Source organism: Lissotriton helveticus, chromosome 1_1 (assembly GCF_964261635.1).
Source record: "Lissotriton helveticus chromosome 1_1, aLisHel1.1, whole genome shotgun sequence".
Classification (NCBI taxonomy): domain Eukaryota; kingdom Metazoa; phylum Chordata; class Amphibia; order Caudata; family Salamandridae; genus Lissotriton; species Lissotriton helveticus.
This window is the reverse complement of record NC_136057.1, coordinates 418,105,893-418,118,492: the sequence shown is the minus strand read 5'-3', so window position 1 is coordinate 418,118,492 and position 12,600 is coordinate 418,105,893. Positions and strand designations below refer to the sequence as shown.

Sequence of the window (12,600 nt, the reverse complement as noted above, 5' to 3'; positions counted from 1 at the left end):
AACCCATCTACATGGTAAGAGGAGGCAGCATTAGCCGTGGAACTGAAGTTGTGACTGGCGTCGACGCTGGAGTCGAGCCAGAGAAATAGCAGGTAAGGAGATGAAGGGAGTAAAGACGGCTTAAAACCCACTGATGTCATTCCAAAATGTAAGCCTATAGGTCCTAAGCTTCCTCCAGTGGGGACCATAGCCTTGTGGAAAACATACACAATTACATTTAGGTGTCTTTAGTAATGTCTTTACTGGTAGCAGGAAACTCAGTGTAGGACTTCTAATGTCGAGGCATGGGTGAAGGATCAACAGGCACTGAGGGTGAGGGAACTGACATTAGGTCCAAAGGAGACGGAGGTCCTGGTTCCTTTCAAGAAAGAGAAACTAATTCTGGCACTGAGGAAGATTCCTGAGGCATAGAAAAGTGCTTTGGTGACTTACATTTTCACTATCTGCGCTGCTTCAAGTCGTGACGTCACTTCATCTTGTACCTTCGTTGGTAGGACTTCAACAAAAGCGACTGGCGACTTCATCCTGGTGCCTGATTTTCTTCTAGCTCTTCAATCATCCTGAGCCCGGGCCATGAACAGGTTGGCCTCCCTTTATTTAATGGCATTGGGGTGCATGCTGTTGCTTGACTCACACAACTTCGCATCATAGGCACCAGAGATGGATGTTGTGGGGGTCTATGATGTACATTTTTCTATCACAGTCACTGCAAGGTTTAAAAGCTGACCATTTGAGGGGTTACATCCTTGCACTTCTCCGAACATTTTTTTGGGAAAACAGAAATCAAATAAAAAATGAAAATTCTGAGGAGAGCAATAGTCTGGAACCGAAGAGAAAAGGGTAGACGTTGGTGTGCAAATGTGGGCGTTTTATGTCTCCAGTGGTATCATGGTGACATTGCTTCCAGTACCGAGATGGACCCACCGCCTCCTACGGGTGCAGACAACTATTGAAAAGGGATGTATGACGTTACAACGCATACTTTTACAACGCCTACCTTTACATCGCAAGTTTTACAACGCATACCATTACAACGCATAATGCTTTTGGGCGCTGGATAGTGAATAGTTTAATTTACTATTCCAACTCCAGTCCCCGTGGACACTAGGGAAGGTTATTGGATAGTAAATTAACCTATTCCCTATCCTAGAGCGCCCCCAAGCGCTATGCGTTGTAATAGTTTGCGTTGTAAAAGTTGCGTCGTAATGGTAGTGCGTTGTAAAAGTTTCGTTGTAAAGGATGTTTCCCATTGAAAAGTTTCCAGATCCAGTCTGACACCTAAGGTTTTTAAAAGGAGAGGAATCTGCAGGTCAATAAAGATTGTTCCCAAAGGTAAGTAACTTTTTTGTTTAGAGTGTATGCACCTCAAGTGTGGGGACGGAACATGTGTCATATGTTAACTGATGTCCTGCATCCGCTACACTCTAAATAAACCCCATATACTGATTGGTAGCTGGTATGTTTTAGAGTCTATTCTGTTCTGATTGGTGATCATTGTAGACACAGCAGTCCTAGGATATTTGCCTTTGTAGGAGCAAGGTTTCTGGTTTTTGTGTTCTGTAGTCTGAGCACTAGTTTATTAAAAATACCCAGATCCAGAAACCTAATTGTGGAGGTCAGACCTCCAAGATAATGTAGCACGCCACAATTGCAGTCAAACGTATATGGAAAGTGACAGACCACACCAGAAAATGAACGTTTACAAATACGAAGGTATTCTTTTCCATGTCCCTTCAAACTGCTAAAGTCACCTTTCAAGGTTTTCCTTGTAAGAAATATTGATACATACTAGCATACCGGGTCTTATTAGGCAATCTTATGCAATCCAACATTAAGGTCTTTTTATTTGTGTTTCGAAAGTGTATGTTTATGTGCAACTCCACCATAAACGTGCATTTACACTGTTCACTATGGAGGAGAATTGTAATCTGTTGTGAGTTTTCCTTAACCTTTAATATCAGTTGAAACCGAACTGAAGGACTGGTGGAAGCAATTTAACAAAACTCATCAACAAAAAAGATTCAGATGAATTACACACCAGTTATTCATTAAAAGCTATTAAGCATTAGATCGAAGGTAAGCACAATTTCATATTTGAAAGCGATTGGGGCAGGTTCGAGACGCATAATTTGAAGCAGTGAAAACATCAAAAATCCATGGTCATACAGTAAATAAATTAAGAAAATATTAAGTTAAATTAAGAACAGAAGAAACTGCATACCCCAAAGAGAAAACTATGGTAACAGACACTTAAAACATTATGGAGGAATCCTGGAATGAATGAAAATGTTTACCAAAAATAACATGAATGAAGATGGAAACGTAAGTATAAGACATCTCGCGGCATAGCTTCAATGGGTGAGTCGATGGTTGCCATGCTGCAGGTCCTGAACTGCAGTACAAGTATGTTGGAACTGCTAGGGGTAGTGTTCAAACCACAGAGTAGGCATGTTAACATTACATGCCACTGGAATGGGTGTGACCAAATAGTGCTGGCTTAGGACTTTGACTTGCTGAAACACGAAGTTGGTCTTTGCACCAGACCTACCACTGTGGTTCGTGCTCATTGCCACAAAACTGTCTATGCAACTGAATGGTGAGCTCTGGACTCCAGCTAGGGTCACAACACTTAGGCTACTTGTGAATACACGTGTTCAGGATTCTTAGACAGGAATACCTATGGGTCAATTTCCAAAAGTCAAAAGCCTGGCCAGCTTATTTTTTTTTAAATGGCACTAATCGGGAGGCTCCAAAACCTTAGTGTGTTGCCCACACTACTGACACCTGGAAGGAGTAAGAGAACAAAGAAAAGACACAACTTGCACATCTGGGGTGGAAATATCAGAAAAGGCATAGCAGAGCGTGCTGGGCTACCCACTGGTATCCAGGAAATCAAGGTTCAGATTGCTGTAGTATACCATACAGCTTGACATGTACCAGATGCCCATCCATTTGCATAAAATATTCCAAATAGTATCCAACACATGCCTTAGGTGCCAATCTGACAATGCTGATCTTCAGATGATGTTCTTATCTTGCCCCGTCCCCCATTACAAATTATTAGTTGAATATATTAGTATTCAAGAACACTAAACAATCTGCAAAGCCTCCACAGCCCTAAAGCGTGCCTTATGGCATTTAGCTGAGCTGAGGAAGAATGACTTTGCACCCTAAAACGTTATCCAAGTGGACCGAGACAGAAATCACTGACCTATCAAGGCAAGAGAGGCATACAGAACCCACTCCTGAACCACTGAGACGTACATATTCCTCCTACAAACGGGTAAATAAAGACGACAATGGGCCCACTTGACAAGTACTTAGGATTCATGGCTGGAGACACACTTGCTGCCCTGTGGACTCGACCTGTTCACCCCTTTTCTTAATCCATAACCCCACTGGGTCATCTCTTCTGGACTGTATGAATTAGGCAAAGGGCCCACACATAAGTCCTCTGGGAACCCAGGCAGGACCAGTGTCCATGAAGGAGACCGTTTAATTCTGCATGTTCTTGAAGCTGTCTTGTTGCTGCTTTTCCAGGATCCTGCTGAGGTAAGGAACATTGGATATGGGCAAATAATTAGCCAGAATCCTGGGATCTGTGGTTTTTTTAGAAATGCTATGAGGCCTACGGTGCTATTCATGATAGATGAGAGGCATTTATCCTATTTGTTATTTCCAGTGTAAGTGCAGGGAGGCCTTCTTTAAGGCATGCTATGTAGGATCTTGCAAGAGTTTCCAGATTCTTTTTCTTCTATTTTGGTGGTCAGGCTTTGCATCTCATTTGTCTGTAACAGTCAGAGGGTTGTGAATGCAGCATGGCCGATGCCCACACTCAACCATTTCAATAAATATCATATTGCACTTCTCCCCTGGTAGAATAGTGTAGCCTGTCCCAGACAAAAACAACCCAGCAGCAGACGAATCTGATACTTTTTAACCCCGATTAGCACTGCTAAAGATGCAGGGGGCAAACCCCAACTACTGTTTTGCTAAGTTGTGCTGTGTTGTGACATTCAGTTGTCTCATAATTGTCCATGCACAACATTGTATGTGTGCTATCTTAACTAGCTTGACTGTGTCTGAAAATGTCCAGTTACTTAAAAACAAATTTAAAACACTAAGCATTAAACCACATTTGTAGGAATTTATAAACATCTGGTGTCATCTCAGATATCGTATAAATACCCAAGGAATGCCTAAGGTGACAGTGTCTGCATCCTTCCTAACCCTTTATTTTCTCTCTCTCTCAAATGAAAAGTGTAACAGTTACAAATTACTATACCCAGCCAAACTGATATGCCCATATTGGCCCAATCCTCTAATCTTTGCAAGGATACACGTATGATGTGTCTACACCACTGGCTCACTGAACCTGTACAATTTACTGTCCACGTTAGTCACTACATTTATAAACGCCTTCCTTCAGAATTCTGTTAAACTGGTATTCCAGAGGTTTCCCAGTAAAATAAACATCCAGCGGACCAACTATTCTAGGCTCGGCCTCTGCATTATGGGACTACTTCTTTCCGAAATAGTTGTAATAGCAGTTGTACTTAAGACCAAGACTATTTGTAGTATTTTTTCTAACATTTTGACAGATCCCATTGCATTGGCACCTGTTGCTTCAGATATCTACTTAAAATGGTTCATTCTTCTGCAACAGGTAACAGCATGTCAAAATGTGCTCAATTAGTTTTTTAACCTGTCCGTGTCCCTCGGGGTTCTTTCCCCCCCCCCCCCCCCCCCCCCTTTTAGAACGTTTTCATGCTGTCTCTCATTAAGCTGCTTTTCCCACTCCTGTCATAATTATAAAGACATCTACTTTTATGTTGCTGGACCCAGGATTTTTTTTCCCAAGGTCATCCACAACCTGGAACTACTGAAGAAATAGATGGACGATTCTGGATCTAAAGCTTTTGGTTCCTAATTGCAGTCACGCTTATTGGCCACAAGCACCTGATCTTATGACCAGGCTTCACACAACACAACCTGTTTTGACACTGCACTATCAAAGGGTGTGAAAAAAACTTGAAACTTCTACATAAATGTGATTTCCCAGGACAGATTGATCATTAAAGGTGGATGCACTCAATTTGCCAGTGTCAATACATCAATCTGATAGAGACTTCTAGCTGCAGATTCCTGTGTCCGAATGAATCCAGAAATTTATCATGAGCAGTACCCTTGCACCCCAGTAGATTTCGTTGTTCAGTCCACGTGGCGTCGTCGACACCGGAAGTGACGTCAGCGGTGCCAATATAGACACCGCCCCAGCACGCTGATGTCCGTTCTTTTCTTTCCGTGCCAGTCAAGTTAAATTTGGGGAATGCTAAACCGGAGTCGATTTTTGGCTGATTTTTTGGGGGACTTTTGTTAAAGCAGTTTTTGATAGATCTTGTCATGGTGGGGAATGGATGTCCACTAGGAAGGCCAGTTTAAAGCCCTGTGGCGACTGTCATCGAAAGATGTCAGAGACAGACCTGCATCTTGTTTGCCTCTTGTGCCTAGAGCGCAACCTCAATGCGACGAGCATAGCCAATTACCACGCTATTCACCCGTAGGCCTTGAGGAAGCGGTCTCTCAAGTTCCTTGCCCCTTGACGTGTGACACAGTGATGGTCTCGGTCAAGGGGAAGTTCCCAGGATTGGTCATGGAGCCCAAGATTCCCGTCTCACTCGATGTAGTCTGGGCGTTCGAGTAAGTCCCACAAGAAAAAGAACAAGAAGTCAAGGAGGTCTTCGACTTTGCCCCATCATCATTCGAGGCCTGGCTTCGCGGTTGCGCCTACCCCTGTGTCTCCCCGAGTTTCCAGGAGCCAGTGCGGCCCGTTTCTGCTGGCATGTCTTCGTGCTCCATGGGTTTGGGAGGGGTCCTTACTGGTTCCCCGTCGGTGGGTCTTTCGCTTGGCACCAATTGAGCCCCTTGGATTCACAGATGGACCCAGATGGCGCCAGTCACACCATCTTGACCTTCCCCAAAGCCAGTTCAGATGATGATGCTTCCGGCACTCTCTGGCGGTTCCATCCCCATTCTAATCCTAAACTCTGACGCAGAGCCGAAGGCACGTTATCTGGAGCAGACTCGAGCCATCCCTTCCAGGCCAGAGCTTTAGCCCTATTCCTGTGGGGTAGAACTTAAGGAGGATTATGAGGGGATTGCTGGACCCTTAAAAATACCAACTCCTAGATCCCAACATGGACTGATGTGTGGACTTGGCAGAGTTCAGTGGACTGGATACGTCCCCAGATACTGTCATGCTTTCTCCCCTTACCATAGCTACGGAGGAGGGAGTGTCATTTGCTATGGTTGTGAGAAGGGCAGCTGAGGTCCTAGACCTTAGCCTCCCCTTGGTGGCAGTCAAGACTAATGCCTTGACAGAGGTGTTTCAGCCAGGAGGGAACCTCTCAGAACCATTTACCCCATTTAATGAAGCCCTTACTGGACGTCCTGCTTAGGACTTGGTCCAAGCACTGTACAGGGGCTCCGGTGAACAGGACAGTTTCCAACCGCCATCGTCACACCCTAGGTGACCCCAAGCTCCTTACACTGCACCCTACCCCAGAGAGTTTGGTCCAAGCCTGTACTTCCCGTGCAAATCCTGGCACGTTCCCTACCGCCCCAACAGATAGAGAATCCAAGAGTCTGGACAGCTTAGGCAGGAAGATGTTTTCTTCCACCAGCCTGGCACTGCGGTCTGTAAACTGTGTGCCTTTTGGCTTGTTACTCCCATGCTCTATGGGATTCAGTTGCACAGGCACTGCCCATAGTTCTGGAGGAGGCCAGTGCCATACTTTCCCAAGCGGTTGCTGACGGGAGAAATGCAGCTAAGTTCACAATCAGTTGTGAACTGAATACCACTAACTCGCTAGGCAGAGCAGTTTTATCTATGGCGCCACACTTGGCTGAGTACGACTAGCTTTTCAGAGGATGTTTAAGCATTGCTTATGGACATGCCCTTTGATGGCTCCCGTCTCTTCAGAGACTAAGCGGACACAGCGCTGGAGCGCTTAAAGGACAGCAGGGATACTGCCAGGTTCCTTAGGCCTTTCCATGGCCCTCACCAACCCCAGTCTGCCTTTCACTCCTTTTGTGGCCACAGAAGGGGCTTCCAGCTGCTTCTTTACCAACCGCCAGGCCAGTCTACCACCCCTCAAGCAGCCTCTAAACCGCTTTAGTTTGCCCTTTTACCTTCATGGGCACCCAGTAGGAGGCAGGACATGCTATCACCTGCCCCACTGGAGGTCTATAGCATCAGAACTATGGGTTCTAAAAATTCTTCAAAAGGGCTACTCCCTCCCTTTTGTGACTACCCCTCCACCCATGCCACCCACTTATGTCCAGATGACGGAGGGCCATCTTACCTTGCTCCACAAAGGAGTGACAGCTCTCTGGGCCACGTGAGCCATATAGAGGGTGCTGACACCAGAAGTAGGTCATGGTTGTTCTTCCCGCTACTGTCTGGTGGCCAAGTAGTACAGGGTCTTCGTCATGTCCTAGACCTTCGCCCTTGCAACAGTGTAGAAAGACGGAGCCTCAGACAGGAACATGGAGAGGTATGTTTATTGGTAGGAGTAAGCTGTTGCCGCACTCAGGACCAAGCCTCCAATAATGGCTTTCCAAAACCCATTCCCTAGCAACCCCAGCATTTCACTATAACAAACCTCCCTTTCCGCAAACTATACAAAATGACATAAATGTAAATGTTCTATAACATTAAAATAAAAATAACATATCAACGATAAACATTTGAATAGCATTGCAAGGAAATATACAACCAAACTATACTCCCCTAGACCTGCCAAACAACCAGACACAAGATATAGCAGGTAACCAACCACATCAGTACATGTCATAGTCCTTTGTAGTGTAGCTCCTATTTTCCCAATAGGCTCTGCGCATTGGAATAGTACCTACAGTAGTAAAGGCCTAGGCCAGACGTTAACTAGGTCTACTACTGTCGAAACTAGACTTAATTTTTGGGTTTGCCAGCTAAGCTCAGAGTTCGCTAGAAACTTTCTCGAATGTTCAAGGAAGGATGAACTCCCCTGATTAGACAAGAAGGGATTTAGTTTCTGACAACCATAGAACATGACAACTTTGCTCTCCCCTAATCAAGAGTCAATCTCAAGAGTCGTGTGAGCACAAGGCAATTATTTTACTCAGTCAGTACGTGCATTCTTAGTCTCATCAGAATGTAGAGAAAAGGAAGAGACGGGCGTGTTCAATAAAAGATGTTATTTATTGATCAGTCTCTTTTCTCGTACAAGAGAAATGGATCGATATTATTGCAATACTTATAGTTAAGTAAAGTGCATACATTAGAAGCAATAGTATAAAATAATATTGTAAAAACATTGATATGGTTTCTGAGCCATATGATGTTTAAAATGATTAAAATATATTTACATACACATATACATTTGACTAAACGTACTCAACTGGTGTTTCTAAATACGCCTACCCCGTGTACCTGACCTAAGTCTAATGCGTGGGCGGGAATAGAAAGTTACAGTTTAGTTTAAGTTTGTTTTTGCCAAGTGAATAACTAAAGAATTCTCTAGGAGGGGTTATTCAGTTCTGTACCTGGAATTTAGGATGAATGAGGAATGGTATCTCTTTCTCTGCTCTCGATATTCCAGGCTGCCTGCGAGGGCTGCCCAGAAGCGCCGGTGCTGGGTCTCTCGGCTTGAGATAGCAGCGCGTCTCTCAGCGCGTCAGGAAGGCGGGGCTGCTGCCAGCGGGGTCTGCTTCTGCTCTCGGCTTCGGCAAGTATGGCTGCTCCGTCTTGTCACCACGCGTGTGTTTGCATAGGGCAAGGTCGGCAATATTTATACCTTAAAGGTGCCGGGATTGACGTAAGGATGGACATAGGTACGTCAATAAAGATGTCATACGACTTGCTCGTTAGCACATTCTTTACTAAAGTTCTCTGTGAAATCAAAACAATGGCCGCACGGATTATCCAGGTTGTCATAGGTTTGATTTGTTATGAGAACGTCGTATGCCTTATCAGGGGCTGGAGGAATATCGCTTGTCTAATTAGATCTCAAGCGTTATGACCTAATCAGATAACACGTTCCTGTGCCGTAGTGTGACTGCGTCAGATAACGGTATCTGCATCATGGGGGATTTCTTGCCTCATGGGCTGACTGTTAGTTAACTAGCTAGTAAGTTTAACCAGAATAGGGTCAGGAATAGGGGGATCGAATCAGAACCTATAGAAATACACGACACCCACTCCACGCTAACTATGGTCATATCTACTAATCTATGCATAGTATAACATAGTACAACATACTATAGAGTATAGTGTATACCTTACCACCCCAAAATACATAAATGCATTTCGAAATTTTCAAATATACTGAAAAATTGCAGTCATATATATTGTATGCACTTAAGCTATGAATTAGATGCAAAAGTGAACACGCATTGTTATGCATTATTGATTGTTGGTATATGAGAAATACACATGAAATGGCTCTTAATATGGCTATACAGAAAAAAAGTCGAAACCATTTCATCACATAAAATCTATTGCGAACATACCAGCGGGCAGCTAAAGTCTATAAAGTCTATAAAGTATCTAAAATAGAAATCTTAGTTCTCTAGGAATAGTCTCTTACTTTAAGCAGAAAATCAGTGTCCCGGGAAAAAATATATAGAAAAATATTTTAGGGGCTTGCTGAAAAAAGTTGCTGTCCGTGAACTGGATTGTAATTGTTCATGTGACTTTATTTTTAAAGTTGAAGGCCGAATTCAGGGAACGCCGTGTGCGAGTTTACTCAAAAGTCTCTATTTCTGTTCCGGAGAGAACATCATATCATTCAGGCTTTCGAAAAAACTGTCAACAGCTTCATGGGAAAGTTCCACTAAGTCGGAAATAGGGGTAACCATGCATTCATGCGCATGATTGTCTCCATTGACATTCTGATTTGCATTGCTGACAGAAGGCCGTACCTGTTCGATGCTGCTTTCATCTTGAACTTCACTACTCTTCAATCGCAGTGGTGAAGATTCCAGGAATGCCGTCATCAGAATTGGCAGCCTTTGAGGGCAGCACAGTGCGTGAACCTTGGTAGGAACCAACAGTGTATCTGCATCCACCGGCGCATCCGATTGTAGCGTCAGACAGGTGTCTAACACGCATTCTTCTCCGCATAGCAGACCCCTTAGTACAGGTAAAACACACCTTTGCCACATTGGTCGAAATGATAGAAACCAAGTCATGTTTAGGTCTCTAAGCCGGGATAGTCCCAGGATTTTTGATATCCGGTCCCGGTATCCAATGGCTAGGATCGTATCTTCCATTGTCGCGAGAGTTTGATCTGTGACATGGGTTGCCATAACGAAAAATAAGGACTAGGAATAGGATTCCTGCAATTAGTCCTAGGATCAGGGGAAGTCCGCCAAAAATCGAATGGACGAAGTCTGGAAAAATACCCAGTATGGCTTTGAATGGTGTTAATGCCATCGAAAATACTGTCTTAAATACCTTTGAGACCCCTGTGGTATCAGAAATATTTAAGATTTCGCTCAGGATTTCCGCGAAATGTACGGGGGAATTAGTTGATAATAATGTATGTATCTCTGCAGTCGTCCTTGCGACTTGTAGATCATACGTTTCTTTAGATGACGTGAGCCTTGTAGGCGTCTGAAGAAGCACTGTTTTCATTCTGCTTAAAGTGCCTATTCGAATAGAAGTAATTTTCAAACTGGGCCATGCCCTCGCCTCCCTGTCTGGAAAGGAGCTGGGGAACAAAGAACGTCCACAGCACTTGACCTTCGCCGTCGTAGTGACGAGATAAGGAGTCCCGGGCATAAGACTACAGCATCTGCGGTCTACAATAAGAATGTAACTCCCATTATAGAGTCTTTGAAAGAATGGTTCTATTTCAGTTGCAGGTGCGCCTTGCTGGTGACACGAAAGGTTGTATGAATTCCCTTCACAGGCTCCGTGCAAACTAATACCGTTACACAGAAGCGTGCCGCTTAGTGACATAGCACAATTGATGCCACTAAGAAACACTTTCTGTCCTTTGTTACTGACACATGCATGTGAATAGGGCAGGTTCCATGTTGTTTTAAGGTACCCCTTTCCCAATTTCTCGTACATGCCAGCCTGTATATATTTTTGGCAGTATTGAAACCTGAAGGTTGAGATTGGAATATTTATGATTCCGTGGATTATCCATTCACTGACAGGTCGTTCTGACATTGTCAACGGTAATCTTTCTAGTTTTTCAATGCTCAAGATTGTATAATCAGCACCCTTCTGCGCCATACCGATTTGTCTATCAGTAAGGTTAAAGATTTGAAATAGTGACGTTGTGTTGATTAAACGCCAAGGCACATAGCCTGAACGCAGATTTTGTAACGTCCAGCCAAGCTGTACAATAGAACGCAATTGTGACTGACCATGTTGTAATAACAGTAAGTCTTGCGATAATATATCGATTGCTGAAGACACAATGCTGTCCAATGAAAAAATTCTGGAGGACAGAGTCATTAATCCATTGTCCACTACAGAAAGTGATTTTTCCAAATTAATACGGTCAATTTCCCGTATTCTTTCTGCTGTCTCAATTTGAGTAACCTTCCAGGCCTCATTGTATGCTGCATATACAGAGGCTGCTATGAAACGCTTTTGACGCTGTTTGCGTGGTCCCATTATGAAATCACGCAAGTCAGCACCATCAGTAAGTAAAGTTAGGTGTTGCTTAATTTCAGGCAGTGTGGAAGTTTGTAGCCATTGAAGGCATAATTTGCCCACACTGTAGGTTGTTATTATCCCTGGGTGATGTCTTTGGGGATATCTAGGGTCTGGCCTGTTCATTTTGAAACCCTGTGTTTTATTCAGGAATCTATCTTGACAGTTATTTGTATCTGTGGGCCAGATCAACCATTGTTTCCAATCAGGATGTGTTCTGTTTTGGTTAAGTATATGGTTTATGTCTATTTCTTCATCTGTTTCACAGTTATTGCTAAACATTGTTGGCTTTGGAATAGACAGGTTATTTAAATCTTTGATTTTGGCTAAGCCAAGACAGGTGGTTTGTTGAACGGTGTCATTTAAAAATATCATTTGTTCTGGGATCATGCAGGCTCTAAACAAAGCTTCTATACCCTGTACTTGCCATTCTTTTGTACCCCAAACACTTTTCAAATCAACATGTTTGTCCCAATAATCAAATCCAAAAGTATTCATTTTTTCAAAGAAAGAATCTGAATATATCAATTTTGTGTTGGTTATCATGGTTTTCATCCCTGTCTTGTTTGACAATTTGTAATAAAATGTTTCAGCATTAGTTATGTTAAAACCTGAAAAATATGAATATTTGCCATACACGGTTCTAGAGCTCCCTTTTGGAGGTGTAGCACAATGTTCCCATTGATTAAAATTTAAAACATTTCTAGGTTGTGCAGATTTATGCAAGAAATGGTTACCATAATGGTTATAGCAGTACATGCTGTCATAATTTGTAGAACCCTGCAAATAATCATGTTTTGTAAATTTAGCAGACATTACTAAGTCAGACATCATATTGTTTATACTTTCAAAGTCCCAATCATCAGCAAATGAGTTTGGTTTTGCAA

The 12,600-nt window shown here is 43.3% G+C and overlaps 1 protein-coding gene across 4 annotated transcripts in view; it reads left to right on the top strand.

Annotated features, from left to right (window-relative positions):
* DENND5B (DENN domain containing 5B) overlaps positions 1–12,600 on the top strand; it is a 578,042-nt gene that overhangs the window by 522,163 nt on the left and 43,279 nt on the right. The window lies entirely within an intron of this gene.